Genomic DNA, 19,247 nt, shown 5'->3' on the forward strand with positions numbered 1-19,247 from the left:
CCAAGTGTGCTATAAATCCATGTGCCCATATTTTCTAGGAAAACAGAACAAGGGCAGTGTTAAAAAAGAAAAAAGTTCTTCTCTCTTCCCATCAAGTATTTTGTCAACAGCACATTATTGGGTAAGTCGATGGGTTGTAACCCACTTGGGAAGGGTTGACCTGCAGCTTTCACAGCGTGACACTAACAGCTTCTAAACACAATCTAGCTTTTATTTCTTGAACGTAATCTTCGCGAACGCAATTAGGCACACATAACCAGTTTTTAAAGTGGAAGACAGGGATTTGCCAACGAGGTACCCTCCCAGTTACGTGGATTTGAGTTCAAATGTGTCTCCTCCCTTCCATTTCTACCTTCAGTAACTCAACTGGTCTACCCGGCACTGAAATCTAAGTCTAAACTGAAGCCAGAGTCCTAGTGGCTTGATTTAGAGTCTAGGGAGTTAATTCTCTTAGGATAAGATTTGAGATATCCGCCCAGTTCTCATTTCCTGCCTTTTAAGTGAATCTCTGAAGCATGGATTTAGGGATAAGTCTAAATAGTCTTTGGATAATTTTAATGATTATTAGTTTGTATTATCTTTTTCATCAACTGCCGAGAGGCACATGGAATGTTGTTAAAACTCTACGGTAAGGCTAAACTCGCGCGTGAGATGTTGGAGACAAGGATGCAGCCAGAAAATAGAGGCTTACCCCGGCTTTGCATATATTGTATTTTTGTCTGTGGCTATGCAAATTACCCCACAAAATTATAAAGAAAGTACAGCTGAGGTCCAGGAAAGTAAGAAAATAAATATGTAGTGTGGGAAGAGTGTTTTTATTAAGCAGAAAAAAAATAAGTTCTTGACCCATTTATTCCTTCATTCATCCATCGATTATTCATTATAAAAATATTTATTAAGCTGCTACTTTGGGCCAGGCAGGAACAGAGGAGATAATAGAAGCAATTCAGACAGGATGTCAGAAAGCATATGTCAAGCTGGGGAAACAGACAAATAAGAAGCACTATTGAGTCGAGCGATCATTGCAATGTGAAAAATAGACACAGTGTTGTGCGTTAAGAAGTATTCATCTTCCAGGGGAAATGAGGAAGGGCAGGGAGGTCCCGTGGAGGCAGCGATTTTTAGGTTGAAACTGGAAGGGAGAGTAACTCCTACCATCACAGCTCAGTGATCAGGAGGACGTAGAGCATTCCATGCAGAGAGGACTTCAAGCCAGGGATAGTTGGAGGTTGACGGGAACGGAGATACATGCTGACATTATGTCTTCATCTTTTAAATACAGGAAGCTTGAGGTTCAGAGCAGACATGGCCCTGTATGTCACCAGCAGAGCTAGAACCTAACTATCAGCTCAACTCTCTTGATTCAACCTCCAGGGTTTGCCTCCACGCAGCCCGAACGACTAGCTAGCTGATTCCTTCTGATGCAAGCATTGCTGCTTTCATTTAACCATTTAGACAACCTCTGTGTGTTCCTGATGATAAAAAATGGAATGGGACCAGTCTTAGACTCTGCCTCCAAGGACCTTGTAGCAAGTCACTATAATAAAATACAATATAAAATATAAAAATAATTTTGCTAAGTCCAAGAAGAGGGGCGTGACACCACACGCTGGAGGGCACGTGGAGCAGAAAAGACCCTCATTCGTTACTGGTGGGAATGCAAAATGGTGCAGCAGTTTGGTGCTCCTTCGTATTTACCTAAAGGAGTTGAAAACTTCAGTCCACACAAAAACATGCACACAGGTGTTTATAGCAGCTTTATTCATAATCACCGAAACTTGGAAGCAACCAAGATGTCCTTCTGTAGGTGAGCAGATAAATACACTGTGGTCCATCCAGACAACGGAATATCATTCAACACTAAAAAAGAAATAAGTAGCAAGCCATGAAAAGACACGGAGAAACCTTAAATGCATATTACTAAGTGAGAGAGGCCAGTCCGAAAAGGCCACATACTGTATGACTCCACCTACATGACATTCTGGAAAAGACAAATCTGTGGAGACAGTTAAAAGATCGTCAGTTGACAGAGATGAGAGGGATAAACAGAGCACGGAAGATTTGAGCAATGAGACGTTTCTGTAGGACACGATCGTATTGGACACACATCACTGTGCATCTGTGAAAACTCATAGAACGTACGTCAGTGAGACTGAGCCCCTGTGTGAACTGTGGAGCTCGGGTGATAATGATGTACCAGGGCAGGCTCATCGCTGTAACAAAAGTCCCACTCTGGTGGGGGTGTTGATGTTGGGGGAGCCTGTGGGGGAGGGGAGGGTGTATCTGGGGAAATCCTGTACTTTCTGTTCAATTTCACTGTGGATCTAAAACAGCCCCCAAAAGAAAGTCTACTTTAAAAAATTAAAAATAAAAGAGATGTGCACATGTGAAGAGCACATTTGAAGGGTGTTGAGAAAGTATATTCGTTATGAGGGAACAAGCTACTGGAATGAGGAGATCCCCAAAACTCAGTGGCTTAGAGAACAGTAAAATTTCATTCTCTCACTTAGCGCTTGCAGATGAGCACTTCCGGCGGCTCTGCCCCCGCAGCCACACCTCCCCAGGCATCTTGTCACCCACAGGGCCCAAGGTGCTTAGAGTCATCCGTCCTCGTCCCTCCCTCCAGAAGTGAGACAGCACCTTCGCTCACATGCAGCCAGAGAGACGGAGCAAGAGGCCTCACCTGGGTGCAAAAGGGGTTCTGGGGAGTGCAGCCCTGGCCTGGACAGCCATGGGCCCAGCTGTACACCTGCCACAAGGGAAAAGAGAAAGTGGAATTTGGAGGATAGTTTGTGATCTCCAGCACCAAAGGGGGTGCAATGACATAAAACATAAATGTGGTAGCTCTCTACTCCCCAGAGATCTTGCACTGTTAGATAACCCCAAACCAAGCCCCACAGTCTCCGAAGCATCTCCTAGTCATGATTTCCCGAGCACGGCGTGCTACCTGGAGTGGCAGGCCAACCCGTTACCCCTCTGGGCTGTGTCTGCCCAGACCCGGAAAGGCAGTTGTGTTCGGAGTCAGACGGAGGCAAGACAGAGAGAGCCTCAGAGATCATGAAGCCCAATTGGTTGGACTCTTCAGAAAGGGAAACTGACCCCCAGAGAAGCTAAGTAGCCCGTCCAAGTCACCTCCATGTATAGGCAGGAAAGAGGAACGCTCCTTCTACACCCAACACTGAGCTTCTGTTTTTTCCTTACCTGTCTCCCTCAGGGAGTCATGGAGTAAAATCCCTGAAAAGGAAGGTCAGTTTGTCCCCAAAGGTAGCTAAAGCATCGTGCGTGATACTTCAGAAGGTTGGGCCTTCCGTCGCCAACCAGTGGGCGGTGCCTAGCGAGCCGAGCGAAGGGCAGGGAAGATTGCCGCGTCCCACAATCACAAACCAGATCTCTCCAAACTTTGTCATGCCCTCCCACCTCAAGGACTTTGCAATCTCCACACCCCTCCGATGGTCTCTCCTTGAATTCACTTAATTTTTTCTTAGTCAAATAAAATGATTCTAAAAAGAAACTATACATCCCTCCTGCCATAAGTGGAAACCGGTATCATTTCTCTTAAATGGAAAGTAAATATGAAAATAAATAACCATTCGTTTAAAAAGATACTCACCTGTGTACTGCTTAGAATGGTCTCGCCTGTCATCAGTGGGACACACAGAGGGAAATGTGTCCTACACCGTAGGATGAAGCAAATATTATCTGTTCAGCTTGAAGAATGTGTAGGGATGTGAAAGCCTGGGCTCACCTTTGCCAGGCTGGAGGAATTTCTGAAGACTGAGGAGCTGTGTCACCATGGGGTACACACAACATGCACGTCTTAGAAAGGTGACAGATCCCCATTTCTAGGACGTCTGGCCTTGGCCAAGACCTGTTGCAAACATGCCCTGGAGCCTGAGTTCCATGGGGGAGAGTCCAGGTCCCAAATGCAAGGCCAACATCTGGGAGTTCATTTGTCTAATCCCCGTGCGTTCAATGAATGGGCGGAAACAAGTGTAACGAAGTGGGGTGGGTGGTGTTGCAGTAAAGCAACATCCGGCTCCAGCATTTGTCTTAGGGGGACAGCTGGGTTCACCTGGGGAAAAAGTCTTGGTAAATGTTTGGAGTCGAAGATGATTGAGGGGTCCGAGTGGACCCTCAACTGCCCGGGGGAAGGAAAGCCATGCTTAGTGATCCAGAGAGGGAAGCAGAGGAGAAGGGAGGAGTAGAGCCAGAGAGGAGGAAGGTGAGGAGCACATGAAGAACCCCCTCCCTGCCGTTACCCACCCCAAAGTGACCCAGAGACCGCTATGAACCTGCCACCTTCAGCCTGTGGTCCTTCTGAGGCCACCTCCTTGCATGGGGCAGGCTGAGAGCTTTCAGGACACCTGTCCCTAGCTTCCGGTGATTTCCTGAATGCCCCTGGAGTGACTGATGCCTGTCCGGGCACAGTGGGGACGAGGTGCCTGCCGGGGCTCAGGGAGGGTGGTTGCCGCGTGTTCCCGCAGAATCAAGCTGTGTTTCCTTTCACACCTCCTCCTGTATTCCTTAAACTCCGTACCTACCTCAGTGTCCTAGTTGTAAAATGGGTACAATAATATTATGCTCTCTTTTCCTGTATTAGATAGGAAATGTGAACTGTCTAATAAGAACTTCCTGAATTTCTTTCCCCTTGCCCCTCAAGCAACACGTCTACCCCCATCTTTATTGTTTCCCTGTGTCACGAAACAGTGAGCTGCCCTGGCCTGGGCTGATGGGGTCCCCTGGCCTCCGACCCATGTCTCCTTCTCCTCCTCCCCTTCCTCCTCCCCCCTCCTCCCTCCCCCCTCCTCCCCCTCTGTTTTCCCTCTCCTCCCCCTCCTCCCACTCCCCCTCCTTCCTCCCCCTCCTCCTCCCCCCTCCTCCCCCCTCTCCTGCCCCTCCTTTCCTTCATGACTGTCGGCAGCCACACCACCACCATCACCACCAATCTCATTTGCCTTCTCTCCTTTCAGCTTTCACTCCAACAAGCCCCTCCCCCCTCTTGCTCTTATCTTCAGCTGACTCTCTACTGACTCCTTCACATTCCCCATAAATATGCGGGGTTACTTCCCATGCCCAGGGAAACACCTTCCCTCAAGCCCGCCCTTTCCCTGTGGCTACTCCTCAGCCTCCCTGCCTCCCTCCACTACCAAATTCGTACCAGAGTAGCGCACAGACTGCAGCCCCTTGCTCTCCCCCTGTCACTGGTGGACCCCCTGCAGTGGGGACAGAGCCCTGACAGCTCCGGACGGTCTGACGGCCACTCGTCTCATCCCTCCGCAGCACCCATCGGTCACACCAAGGGCATGCGTGGAGGCTTCCTGTGGCCACGCACCATCAGTCCTTGTGCTAATGCTTCATGTGCATTTGGATCAATGTCTCCCAAGCTGTGAATCAAACTCAAGCTCTCTTTCGGAGCTGTGGACCAGTCCGGTGGGATAGGCACCCCAAATTCATCCAGACCCCGACAGACCTCCTTGGCGAAATCCCATGGCTGGAGGTCTCCCGCCTACCCTTCTGGAGCCATCGGTGACCCTTCTCACCCTCCCCCTGCTCGGAGCTTCCACAGGCTCCGTGCCTCTGCCTTCCAACTGTCTGGCCAGGGGAGGGCCCTAGCAGAAAACTGGAGAGAGAGGAGAGAGGGAAAGGTGCTGATTCCTCAGCTGCCTTCTGCTGGGGCCACCTGGGTGGGCTGTGTCCAGTTGTCTCTGTCCCTCTACGGAGGGTCCCGGCTCCCGCCAGAAAGACCTTCCCAGCAGACCTCCCCATGGATTCCAGCAACTTCTCCCTTCACCCTCCTCCTTCAGGCCTGAGGAGGTCACAGCTCCACTGATGTAGCCCCAGGACAGTGCACGGCCCCTGGGCCTCTGTCTACACCTCCCAAAGAGCCTCTCTGCCTGTCTTCTCACACTGGCCAGAGTGAGCGTGTCGACTCTTCCACCAAAATGATGTGTGACACATGCCTCCCCCATTCTCTGTTCCATTCAGTGGAGGGAAACCAAGACTGACCCTTTACCTTTTACCCTTCCCCCTTACGCCTCCCACCAGGAAGCTTAGGCCCTTTCCCCTCAGAGACACGGCCCCCGGACCCAGACGCCCTTCTGAATGCCTGTTCTCCCTTAGCTCACCGCTCCACACCTCGGTCCTCCCTCCCACATCAGCACAGAGGTGTTTCTAAAATGGCAGTCTGACCATTTCAGTCCTGTGTAAAAACGTCCCCACGGTCTGGGGGTTGAAGACAGAAACTACAGTCTCTGCAGGGGTTTGTACAAAGACAAGTCTCTTTGAAAACTGTAAGCAAATGACTGCCGGGAGGTTTGGAGAATTTCTACCCCAGCACATACGCACCCTTACCTAGAGACACATGCAGTGATGTTTCCCCAAATGTCTCCATGTCATGATGCAGTGGTTTCATGTGCCTAGGCACATCCGATCTCTAACATCTAGCCCCGATCATAACAGCATCTTTCATCTTTCCCAGGTCTGTGAGCGAAAATACATAACAAATCTAAAACAGAGGGAAAATGTTTGCATCCTATCCAACAAATAAAAAACACACTTAATTTTGCTGAGCAAGTGACAATGGCCGTAAAGCAATGCAGCTTAAAGTGTCCAATAATCCTATTTGACTCTGCTTGGAGTGAAGCTTTCATTTTGTGATAATTTTGGTGCAAACCTCCGATGAATAATGCACGCCAGAAAAAAAGTAACCCCCAGGCCCGGTTCAGATGCCAGTGGCCACGGAGCACTACAGCAAGGGTGTGAGGCTGTGAGGCTGCCACTTCTCAGCAGGATGGAACGACATCAGCCAATTAGGAAGAAGACTCCTGAGCCACTTTGTTCTCCACAGAGCAAACAGAGCTGAAGGTTTTAATTCCCTGGGAGCCAGAATCTTCCACGACAGAGCCTCGCATAATTTCTTATTTAGGGAGGTTTAAAGAGATTTGCACTGGGGTATTTAATCCAAAACCCTGGAACTGTCCCAGCAGTGGGTATAGATTAGAGGACAGTTGACTTCACACATTGATATTCAAAATAGAAAGTTGCTATTCTTCAAAAGTGGCAGAGAGATGGGTGAGTGACAGCATCCAACACCAGCTGTGAGGGGCAGGGACCTCCCTCTCTCACAACCTTTGGGATTCTGCAGCTCTTGGCAAGGTGGTTAACAGAGGACTCCCCCCACCCCCGCCCACCCCTCAGCCACTGGATGCCCAGCACTTTGCAAAATCAACCACAGACCTTTCAGGAAAGTCCCTCTATTGTGTCCCTCCCTCCCTCTTCTCTCTAGCACTCTCTCTCTCTGGGCTACCTTTCCTGTTCTGTTTCATTGGATTTTCATGCCGCAGACTAGGGATGTTTGCACTTGGCAGTGAGCCGACAGTCATAAAATCCAAGAAGGCTTGTTTATTTATAAGAATTCTGCAGTTGGGGTAAGTTCAGTAGAATGTTTCAATTTAAAGTAAGCAAGAACCATTGGGTAATCCATCACCAATTTACATTTTCCATTGAGAGGACACCATTTATCACTATCTGCAGATAGCCACACATTCCCTCTCAGTGTTTGCCAAGTCAAATCCCCAGCCAGCGAATGCTAGACAGCCCTGAAAGGAAGTGAATACATAAATCAAATTTGGAGGTTTTGTAGACAACATGCAGAGAGCTATAGGAGATGCCCATGGAACTTGGAAAGAAGGTGACCCCTGATGTCCAAAGTTAGAAGAATAGACTCCATGCTTTTTATACAGCCCCAAACAGAAGTGTTTCACTGCCAAGAGACATTCTGTAAGGTGTAGTGGATGAGACCTTAGAAAGCCCACGTCTAAGCTGTGCTCACGGAGGGTGGTGTCAAGGAGGCAGGAATAATTGATATCAAAGGAGGCTGGCAATATGCTCTGTTGTAGGAACATGGTGTGAACAGAGGAGAACGGACAGCATCCAGATGAAAAGGGGGCCCAAAGAACAACAGGGTGTGAGTCGCTCCAAGAGCACAAATCCTGGCTTCTGTTTGAGAGACCAATAGATGAAAATCCAGTTATAGAAACCCCAGCTAAGTAATGTGCCACATAACTGGTGCATGTCTGGACAGCCAGATAGCTCAGTCTCATCCCTCTTGCTTCTCTGTATCAACTCTGAAAAAGTGATGGCTTCTGTTTTCACTCCATAATCCCCACCCACCCACCTCATCCAAATCTACCCACCATAAATCCACACTACCTAATTGTGGAGGTACACAATCTATCCAAAATCTATCCCTCACAATGGGATAGATCATGGCCAAGTACTTACAACAGAATGGAGAAGAAAAGCAGAGGCATGGCCAATGCCTAGACTCACCTTGGCACTGGAATAGAACACATCACAATATTAACAGGAGTAATCCCAGGCACAACTCTGATTGTTCTCTTCATGTTCCAAATATTACTGTGACAGTTAGTGAGAAAAATCACAATATTTAAAAGCATGGCAAGCAAAAAATAATAAAATAAAGGTCCAGGAAGCAGTTTAAAAGGGGGTTGGCATTTAGTGGTACAGGAGGAAAAATCCTATGATGACAGATGGGTAGAGCCCAGAAGCAAGGTATCCCAAAAGATGTTCAAGTATGTGCAAAATCAAATATCAACAGATATAGGTCTCAGTCAATGGACTTAGGGTTGAGCATAGCCCTAATTCAGAGGAGGAAAAGTGAAAGAGACAAGGCAAGACCCTAGTTCTAATTAGTCATGGAGATACAAGGCAGGAGTCCTGAATAGGAAACAGAAAAAGATTTTGAGATGAAATAATGGTAGTGAGAACTAAGATATTCAAAGATAAGGGGAAGAAAACACTGGGCACCCAATGTGGGATGCCAGGTCCTGATGAGTAATGGCAGTGATAGAAGATGTGTCGTTTGTGTAGGGAAGGAAAACTAATTTCCTCCCTCCCCTTCTGAATTCTTGGCTGAGATCTCTGTGATAAAAGATGAACAAGAGACAAAGAAACAGAAGTCTATTGATATGTATGCCTCCTGCACACATGGGAGACACCCACGGACAAATGAGTAACTCAAAGCGGCAGCTGAGAACTCTGGCTTTTATAACATCTTCACCCAAGACCGGTACATCTGTGGAGAAGCGACAGGAAAAAAGAAAGCAGTTTTAGGCTTCCAAGTGTGGAGATACAGGCTGGTGAGCAAAATTTATTATGTGGATTCCTCTGGTGCCATCTCCGGGCTGATAGGGTCTGTAGTTGTCGCTGGTGATTAACTTTTATCTTTCCTGATTGAGAGGAGAGGAGAGACACCTTCATCAATTTATGTCCTGCTTCAAGGAAAACAGGAAGAGGGCAGGGAACTTTTCTTTTATCTGCTTCTTCTCAATTACCCTCAGTTCAAAATAATCCTTATGCCAAAGTGGCATGTTTTGGGGTGGCATATGTGCTACCCTTCATCTGCCTTAATGATTTCAGTTAATTTTTATGTAACAAGCAACCACAAAATCTCAGTGGCATAGAAAAGTATGTATCTATGTAACTCACATATGTGGATCAACCAAAAGTCAACTGATGTAGTCTGGTCTCAGCCAGGTGGCTCTCCTGGTCTCAGTAAGCCCCCTCACACAAGTGCAGATCAGCTGGGGATTATTAATGTAGGCTCAGCTCAGCTGGGGTGTTGGGCTGGTATTGCTCTATGCCACATGTTCTCCTCTCCTCACCAGTGGGCTAGCCCAGGCATGTTCTGCTTATAGTGAAAGAGACATACCAGAAAGCAAGCCCACTGCAAAAGTGCATTTTAAATGTTTGGCACAGCAAGCCCACTAACATGCCACTGGCTCAGAAAAGTGACAGCCACACCCAGCATGAAATGGGCAGAGAAGCACACTTCACCCCTGGAGACGGAGAGGAGGGGGCAGCCATGGGAGACATGAATATCTCTGAACAGCAATCCACTAGCCCACAGGTTTCCAAACACAATAAATTCAGAAACTAGGAGAAATGAACGAGAAGACACAGAAGGCCCAAGAACATGGCCAGGTCTGATTATCGCCACTTTGTCAGACAAACCACAGGTTCCCAACCTGTCCTCCAAGACAATAGCAGACACAAGTCAGGTTTTGATACTTATTTTTTCTTCCCACAGCTGAGGCCACATGAGCCCCATCTGCACATTCAGCTCTGCCCTGCAGGCTTGCCGCAGAGAGAATTTACAAGCTAGCCTCCCTCTCACAATTTGAACCTCCATGGTAATCCTATGAGGCACACTGCTCAGCTGTCACTGTCCAAATGGTTGGCCCATTTCCCAGAAATGATTATTCTTTAAGTGTGGAGTAGGGATACATTTTTTTTTAAATCAATTAAAGGTCAAGTATGAATAGAAACCAACATAAGGACTTGGGACCAGGATGACAGTGATTAGTGCTGGAGAAGTACTTCAACACACTTGTTCAACTCAAAACACTTCCTGGTGATAAAGTAGAGAAATAGGTGAGCCGGATGATGTCACTCAGGTCAAAATGAAACAAAAATCTGCATGGCCCAGAAGTGAAACACAATCCCAAAGTAATGAACCGGAATGGGGGAACTTCAAGGTCTGGGACCCAAAGGAAGAGGGAGGTGTCTGAGAGCTCAGCCCCCGTGGGGGTGACAGGGATAAAAAGCTGCCATAAGAAATGAGATAAGAAAGAGTCAAGGGACTGTGTGAAGTGAAGGGCTCCCCACCACACTTCAAAGGAGGCTGGAAAAAGTGGCAAGTGGCTTTACCCCCAAAGCTGTTATTGCCTAGGACGTAGTAGAGTCACAGAGGTCTGGGCACAATGAAGAGAGACAGAAATGCCTGGCTATGTGTCTGGGTCTGTGGTATCCTCCATAACACAACCAACCTGGAGCCTCCTTGAAGCCAATATGAGATGGTGTTATGCCAGGAGCCAAGGGGTCCAGGGAGATGGGGATCATGGAGGGCAGCAGAAACACATCAAGACCATTCAACAGATAGAAGGAAAGTGTGAACCATACAAATGAGACCAAACTAAAACTAAATTACTTCTCAGGATTAGCTTTCAAAACAAGGAACAACGAAATTGAAGGGCCGAGAAGAACATCCACATCAGAGCACAACCTGGTGCAGTTTGGGGGCCCTGGCAGAGTGAGAGGGCACCCACCTGAGGGGTGGGGTCAGCCCAGCACCATGTGTGAGAACAGAGAACAGAGGGACAGAAACAAAGAGAACACCTGGGTAGGGAACAGGTTCCTGGTGGTGGTGGGAGGCTAGCTACACACAGAGGCATTCGTCAAATAAGTACATATGTCGAGGATTAATGGGAGCCCGGTTTCTCACATCGGGAAAGGAACTTGTAAGTATGAGAGGAGAAAAAACTATAATGAGTAACACTGTGTGTTAACTGTACTTTAAATAAATAAACAAACAAATGAGTGAATAAAATGGAAAAAAAAAAACTGGAAGAAATCCTCTAATGTTGTTTGGGGTTGGAATTGAAGGTGTAGGTGTGAACTCATGCTTTTCAATGCATGTAAATAGGCAGAGAAATAAATACAAATGTAAATGCTTACAGATCCATAGATCTGCAGATCTATATCTGCATCTAGAACCCCTACCTGAAACCCCAGGAGCCAAGTTTCCTTGGAGAAATGACTGGTTTCATGACCAAGGCAGGAGAGATAGCATGAGCCTGGAGCATGTTGTTATGCTAGGAAGGAGGACGTACTCACTGAATGGCACAGGACCCAGGTTGAAGGGGCTCCTACTGCCCCATGATGACAACATTTGGGCATCACAATAAGCAACAATAGTAATGATTACAACCAACTGAATAAAATAAAAAGCCGTGAGCCTATGCCGATATAAATGTGTCATTGAATGAACTGAGTTTGCAAAGCAATGAAGCATAGCTTCCAAGGACCACCCCTCAGAATACTTATGAATTACAAAGAGTAAAAGAATAACTTTTCAGTCTAAAATTCCAGCTGCCACCACCTTTATTAAGTGACTAAAGTAAACACCATCAGCCATGGGATGGATTCCAGTGGGGCACCGCCTGATAGGATGCAGTGAAGTGAGCACTGCGTAACTGTTACCACATTCCTATCCAAAGAGCACAACCTGAGTCTCATGAAGAAACTTTACATAAGTGCAAATGTGTCAGGAAATGCTGAGGACCTGCTCCAGAGGAAACTAAGGAGGCATAACAAGTAAACATACAACATAATTCTGGACTGGAATCTTTTATTATAAGGGAGCTAAATGAGATAATTGATGGAATCGTAGGGAACCTGATGATTGGATTGTAGGAATGGCTATTTCCTGTGATGTAAATGTCCTGATTTTTGTAGCTGTCCTGTGTACTGACCTGTGTCATTACCACCGTTTTGTCTTTTCTAGATTGTTCTTTTTTTTTTTTAAAGATTTTATTTATTTATTCATGAGAGACAGAGGGAGAGAGAGAGAGAGAAGCAGAGGGAGAAGCAGGCTCCCAAGGAGCAGGGAGCCCGATGTGGGACTCGATCCCAGGACCCTGGGATCATGACCTGAGCCGAAGGCAGACGCTTAACCATCTGAGCCACCCAGGCGCCCCATCTAGATTGTTCTGTAATTGGCGCCATGCATATGGAGCCTTTTCAAAGTGGCTTCTTCCACTTCATAATATGCATTTAAGGTTTCTCTGTGTCTTTTTGTGGCTTGATAGCTCCTTTTTTTCTCTATTTTTTATTTTTATTGTTATTTTTTCATTTGGTTATGTATTTTTATTGTTGGCTTTTTTCCCCAAGCTTTACTGAAATCAGTGGTTGGCAGGGGTGTGAGGGGAGGGGAGAATGAGTGAGAGAGTGCAGAGGGTTTTTAAGGGCAGTAAAATTGATCAGTGTGATACTATAATAGCAGACACATGTCATTACACATTTGTCCAAATCCACAGAATGCACAACACTATGCGTGAGCCCTAGCGGTAGGCTCTATGGGCTTGGGTGATAAAGACGTTTCAACGTAGTTTCATCATTTGTAGCAAATGTACCCGCTGGTGGGGAATGCTTGTAGTAGGGAAGGCTGTGGTGTATGGGAACAGAGACTATGTGGGAAATCTCTATAGTTCTGCTCGGTTTTGCTGTGAACCTGAAAATGCTCTGAAAAATAAAGTCTATTTTTTTAAAAGACAAATATTTCCAGACCAGTTAAAAAAAAAAATTATGTGCTGCTTCTAAGGGACTTTAAAATACAGTTACAAAAGGTTAAAAGTAAAGGATATAAAAACATAAAGCATGCAAATATTAGCCCATATGAGGCTCTCACAGCTATATTAATATCAGACCACGTAGACTTTAAGGCAGGAAGCATGATTAGAAATAAAGAGGGAGCATTCCATAATGAGAAAAGAATCAACCCACCAGAAAGATTTTACCATTTACACGCACCAAGTAAAAGGGCCTCAAAACATATGAGGCAAAAAAGAATCCTAAACCCCAACATCATTTATAAGATTATACCTTTCAAACAAGTGGGGGGGAAAATCAAAGAAAGTAACACAACTACATTTGATCAATTAACTAAATAGCAATATTTTTTTTTCAAGCAACACAGCTTTCCAAATCTGTATTGCCTTTGGCAATGTTCCTTGGTTTTATTTCTGGCCTAGCAGTCTTTAAAGTTATGCTTGCTGTAACTCATGGCCATCTAGCTATATTTTGACAATAGAGGCTTTCGGAGTATTTCATTCACTGTGGAGCTAGAAGCAGAAGCCCCCTTCACAGCTCTTGTCACAGCTAAAATTTCACATTCCTACTGTGATTATTTGATTAGTATCTGTGTTTCCCACTGCCCTGTAAATTCCATCAGAGCTGAAGACCATGCTGGCTTTTGCTCACTGGTGTCTGTGCCTAGCACCATGATCAGCAAGTAATATAAAAAATGTGATCTTGCAGAATTCAGAGCACTGTGAATTCTGCAAGACTGTTGAATCACAGATCTGTACCTCTGAAACAAATAATACAATATACATTAAAGAAGAAGAAGAAGAAGAAGAAGAAGAAGAAGAAGAAGAAGAAGAAGAAGAAGAAGAAGAAGAAGATAGCAGGAGGGGAAGAATGAAGGGGGGAAATCGGAGGGGGAGAAGAACCATGAAAGACGATGGATTCTGAAAAACAAACTGAGGGTTCTAGAGGGGAGGTGGGTGGGGGGGATGGGTTAGCCCGGTGATGGGTATTAAAGAGGGCACATTCTGCATGGAGCACTGGGTGTTATTTGCAAACAGTGAATCATGGAACACTACATCAAAAAACTAATGATGTAGTGTATGGGGATTAACATAACAAAAATTAAAAAAATAAATAAATAAAAAATGTGATCTTTGCCTTCAAGAAATTTAGCAGAGAAGGCAGTTATTAAACAAAGAATAATACAAAGTAAAATAAATCTACATAGGCTGAGTGATACAAAGAAGATCTACAGCTTGCCAGGAAGTGCCTAGAAAGGGAGAAGACCCAGTCCTGAAGATCAAAGTTGACTGGTATCTAAATGGAACAGCTCTCAGGGGCACAACTCATGCCTAAGACGCTGCATTCTGCTGAGGATAAACCAAGCACAGGCCACGTTTAGGAGTCAAACCCTCCATTACCCTGGTGGGATGGGACCACTTTGCCTCAAGCCCAAGGAGGCTAAACTTCCATGGCCCATGCCCGGGTCGTGCCTCGCCATGTCAAAACTGGATTAGCAGTCTAGCCTTTGGAACCACTCTCCTGCAAGAGCAGTCATACACAGACAGGAGTTTTCCACAAGTTGAAAAGGGCTTTTTGGCATTTGAAGTTTCATAGTTCTCTGAGTTTGCCAATTTTAATATTTACAGGTCTTGAAATCTGACTGGGGTTGAACCTCCACTCTACCATTTCCTGTGTAATTTTGGTCAAATTGCTTAAGTCCCAAAGCTTTGGGTTCCCTTCTGAAAAATGGAATGAGAATGGCACGTTGACTCATGAAGACTAAATGAGACAAGATGGGTCACGTGCTCAAAAGGGCTCATACCCTCCTGCTCAGCACCGGCCCCAGGTTTCCAGCACGTGGAAACACCTGCTACTTGTCACATGGATGAGTGCCTTGTAGTTCCATAGGCCTCCATGAATATATTCTGAGCTTTGATTCTCCTATCCACTCTCATTAGATATAAAGACATCTCTTACATATCTGTAAGACTGTATCTCTTACGGTCTTCAATATTTATCCCTGTAAACTCCCATGAAGTATAACCATATGCAGACCTTTTACCATTCAGAGCTTTGTCCATAATGCCTCAATGTATGAGGCCAGGAGGGACGGGAGAGGAGGTACACCATGCATAATCTGCTCTCCAAGTCCAAGAAGGCAGAATGTGAGCAATTATTTCATCCGGCTTCATAAAGTTCACCCAGGCAACATCATCAGTTGTATTTCACAGACTTGGATTCTCATTTCAAGTAGGAAAAAAAACAGTAGAGTACAGCATGGTGACGTAGTTAACAACCCTGTATTAATGTACTTGAAAGTTGCTAAGAGAGTAGATTCTAAATGTTCTCATCATTTTTTAAAAAGGTAATTAATTAAGTGAGGTGACAGAGGTGTTAACTAATCTTATTGTAGTCACTGTTCCACAATATGTGTCAAATCATCACAGTGTACATACACCTCAAACCTAAACTTACACTATATGTCAATTATATCTCCATAATCCTGGGGGGACAGTAGTAAAGACAGGATGATAATCCTAAAATACCAGTTCATGGTAGCTCATCAATTATTGAAGGAAGTTAGAAAGCACATATGGATTGAAGGATGGATGGATGGATGGATGGATGGATTGACAGATGGATGGACGGATGCATGGGTGGATGGATGGATGGATGGATGGATTGACAGATGGATGGACGGATGCATGGGTGGATGGATGGATGGATGGATGGATGCATGGATGGATGGATGGATGCATGGGTGGATGGATGGATGGATGGATAGATGGTTGGGGATGGATGAGGTTGGAAAATATTTACAGATAAAAACAAATTTTTCCGTGTGAAAATGATGCACTTAGGCCTATACTGGGGGAGGCTTACAAAACGTATAATACAGATTAGGGACTCAGGAGTTTAGAATCTCGAGAATAAGGAAAAAAAAAAAAAAACCTGGCCAGCGGTTTGCACTGCCACTGCCTGCCTGTGCTGCAAGACCATTTCTACGGAGCAGCGTGTTGATGCAGTAACAGACAGTTTGTCCAAGCACTAAGGAGAAATGACCTCTAGAAACACGTCACTGACCTGCACAAGAAGGCCAACTGTGTCTCCTTTCATTCAGAGTGGATGGGGGAGGAAATCAGGAGAAATGACTTCAAAGAGTATTACAAAGTGACAACTCACCCTACATGATCAGGTACCACATAGGAAACATAATTCATGACCTCCGTGTGTGTGAAATGGAAGTCAGGAGGTGACACCAGCCATCTCTCTATGTGATATAATAGTTCAAATACCTCGATCCTTCTTACGGGACAGACATTTCCCACACATTCCTGCGGCACAGGACTGTGGAGAAGCAAATCCTTTAAAACCATTTGGGGATTGTGGGTACATCAGATGCCTGTGTGCAAGCAATATCTTAAAATGTGAAGTTCAGCAATGAGATAAACCCATCAGAACAGGTTCAACAAAGACCACAGCCTATTTATCCATGCTTAAATTATTTTGACACCTTGGTGAAATACCCATACATCTCTTTTCCAAGTGCCTACGATTCTAAATAACACTAATGTTAAAGAAAGAAAATACACTCTGTGGTTCTTCCCTCTTCCACCCCCCGCCCCACTAGCGCAGGGTTGTAACCACAGTGGTCTATCCACCCTGCCCCCACAAACATCATACATACATTCGCACACCCAAACATGCCCAAATAATCTGGGGAAACCCTGGAAATTTCACACACATATTTACAGAATATCCCATATGTCACCATGTGCCATCTGCTGAGTGTACCCAGATGCACCAGCACCCATGAAGAAGAACGTTTGCTCCCCGCCGACTGTGCTGCATGCTTGTATCTGTTTATGCCCCAGTGTCTTGTGGAGTTTGGATTGAACCAGCACTCCACATGCCACCCAGCACTCCGTTGAGTGAATCCAGCAGAGGCTGGGGGACAAGTCTAAGTAAAAATACAGCAGGCTTGACTCAGAATGGTCCTTCCTCACTGACGACTCAGTTTTTGTTACTTGGCCAAGACTGTCCTCTTTCTTTAAATCTGATTCTCTTCCCTTAGGGTGCATTCTGTGCCAGGGGCCTCCTCGATGCCTCACGCCCATCAGTTCGCCCTGGCCCACCCTGTAGCCCCTGGACCAACAGCGGCGTGTTTGAACCCTAGTGATGGGCACGCCACTGAGGCTCAAAGTGGGACTTACTATCCATTGTCAGCGTCATCTTCAACACTTGCTTTAAAATTAGGAAAGAAGAAAATAATAATGAATTGTTTGGGGCTGCAATCTTAGTCCTGAAGGTATTTAAAAAATACCTCTTGTGGGAAGAACAAATGTTTCTGAAACCCAAAATAGACAAATTGCACTGGCCTACTTTTCAACAAGTCCTAGCAAGACCCCCACCATAAAAACTTCCAGTTCTCTTTTGGTCTTAACCAAACTAGGAAAGTGTTGAGGTTTGGTTTGCAATTTTCCACTGGTCAAAGGAGACCACTTTCTTAAATCACAGCCTTGAGGCATTGGCACCTATATGTCCTGTGCTCCGAGTCCTCCCATCACCCACCCCCACCCCACCCCCAGAGAAGAAGGGTTGCAAGTGATCCCTCTGCCCGTGGCTAATAAATTTATCATCGAAAAGAAAAGTATCTTTGTTGGTAGGATCAATGGCTTTCCTAATGAAAAGCACATTTCCATACATGTTCCTAACAAGGTCTCACAGAGGGCCTGTGAACGCCTCAGCCGCAGCCTGCGCCGCTTTCAAAGCTAACTGCTTCCAGGTGCTCGGAGAACAGGACTCGGGCTTAATGAGCCATTTGCAACCTAGTGCCTGCGTGTCTTTGTTCTTGCAAGTGTAAAGTTTCTCTCATTCTCCATTTTATGGCCAGAGGTTTCTGGGTTGCGTAACACCCCATAAGAGAGCACCAAAGGGCTTAGTTTTATTGTTTTGTGTTTTCCTGACTATATGTTTTATTCAGCTAATGTGTGCCGGAGAGGCAGGGAGTAACAGCTCAATTATACCACCACGCTCTTCCTCTTCTCCAAGAGCCCAGCGACCCAGCACACTTTTATGACATCCACATGCAGATGGTAAGAAAAGGAAGGAACAGAAGAGGAGGCAAGGCGCTCTGGTGTAAGGGTGCAAGCTGGAACTGCTCCCTTCCCTAGTGATCCTTCAAGGCCAAGAGCTCTCCAAAGACTAGCAATTTGTTCCCACAGTGGTCATGGTGTAAGCCACCCGGTCCCTTCCTGGGGGCAGAATGCCACTGCTTTTTGGAGAAGAGCCAGGGGAAGGCTTCTCCCCATTTAGAGGACTGGGGGCCCTTGGATTGCAACATGAGCGCCCCCCAAACCCTGAGCCATTCATCCACACTTGCAATTCAGTGACATTTCAGCCAAGTGGGGAGGAGCTCAGGCACAGCCCCTTAGATTTTGCTTTAATAATGTTCGTGACATTTTATTTTTATTTTTATTTTTTGAATAAAAATATTTTATTTTAATTTTATTTTATTATGTTATGTTAGTCACCATACAATACATCATTAGTTTTTGATGTAGTGATCCATGATTCGTTGTCTTCGTATAACACCCAGTATTTGTGACATTATAAAGTAATTTATAAGAGGTCATATAACCAAAGCTTTAGAATCAGAGAGCGAGCGACCAGAGTTCAAATCCACGCTCTGCCACTTCCTCTCTCTGTGAACTTAACAAATCACTCAATTTTTCTCAGCGTCAGTTTCTTCAACTGGAAAATGGGAATAATGTTACCCGCCTCGGGGTTGCTGCGAGTATTTAATGGGATAATTAGAAAGCACGTAGCAGATCACTGAATGCACATCAACTGGTAGCAGGTTTCCTTTTGTACAGTTACAAGTCAAGTGCACTCAATTTTTGTAGTTTGCTGGTTGTCATTTGTTGCATGAAAAACGTTTTGGTGGTTTTATACATCTTCATACCATGATGTTCATTGAGTAGAAATACCATAATGTTTTAGGAATTTCCTTGCTGTTAAAGATTTCCCCAATATCTATGTAAATAATGCACAAATGTATCTATTTCTGCATA

This window comes from Eumetopias jubatus, unplaced genomic scaffold (assembly GCF_037043125.1).
Source record: "Eumetopias jubatus isolate StellerSeaLion01/CBP00866 unplaced genomic scaffold, mEumJub1_p1.0 scaffold_7, whole genome shotgun sequence".
NCBI classification, from domain to species: Eukaryota; Metazoa; Chordata; class Mammalia; order Carnivora; family Otariidae; genus Eumetopias; species Eumetopias jubatus.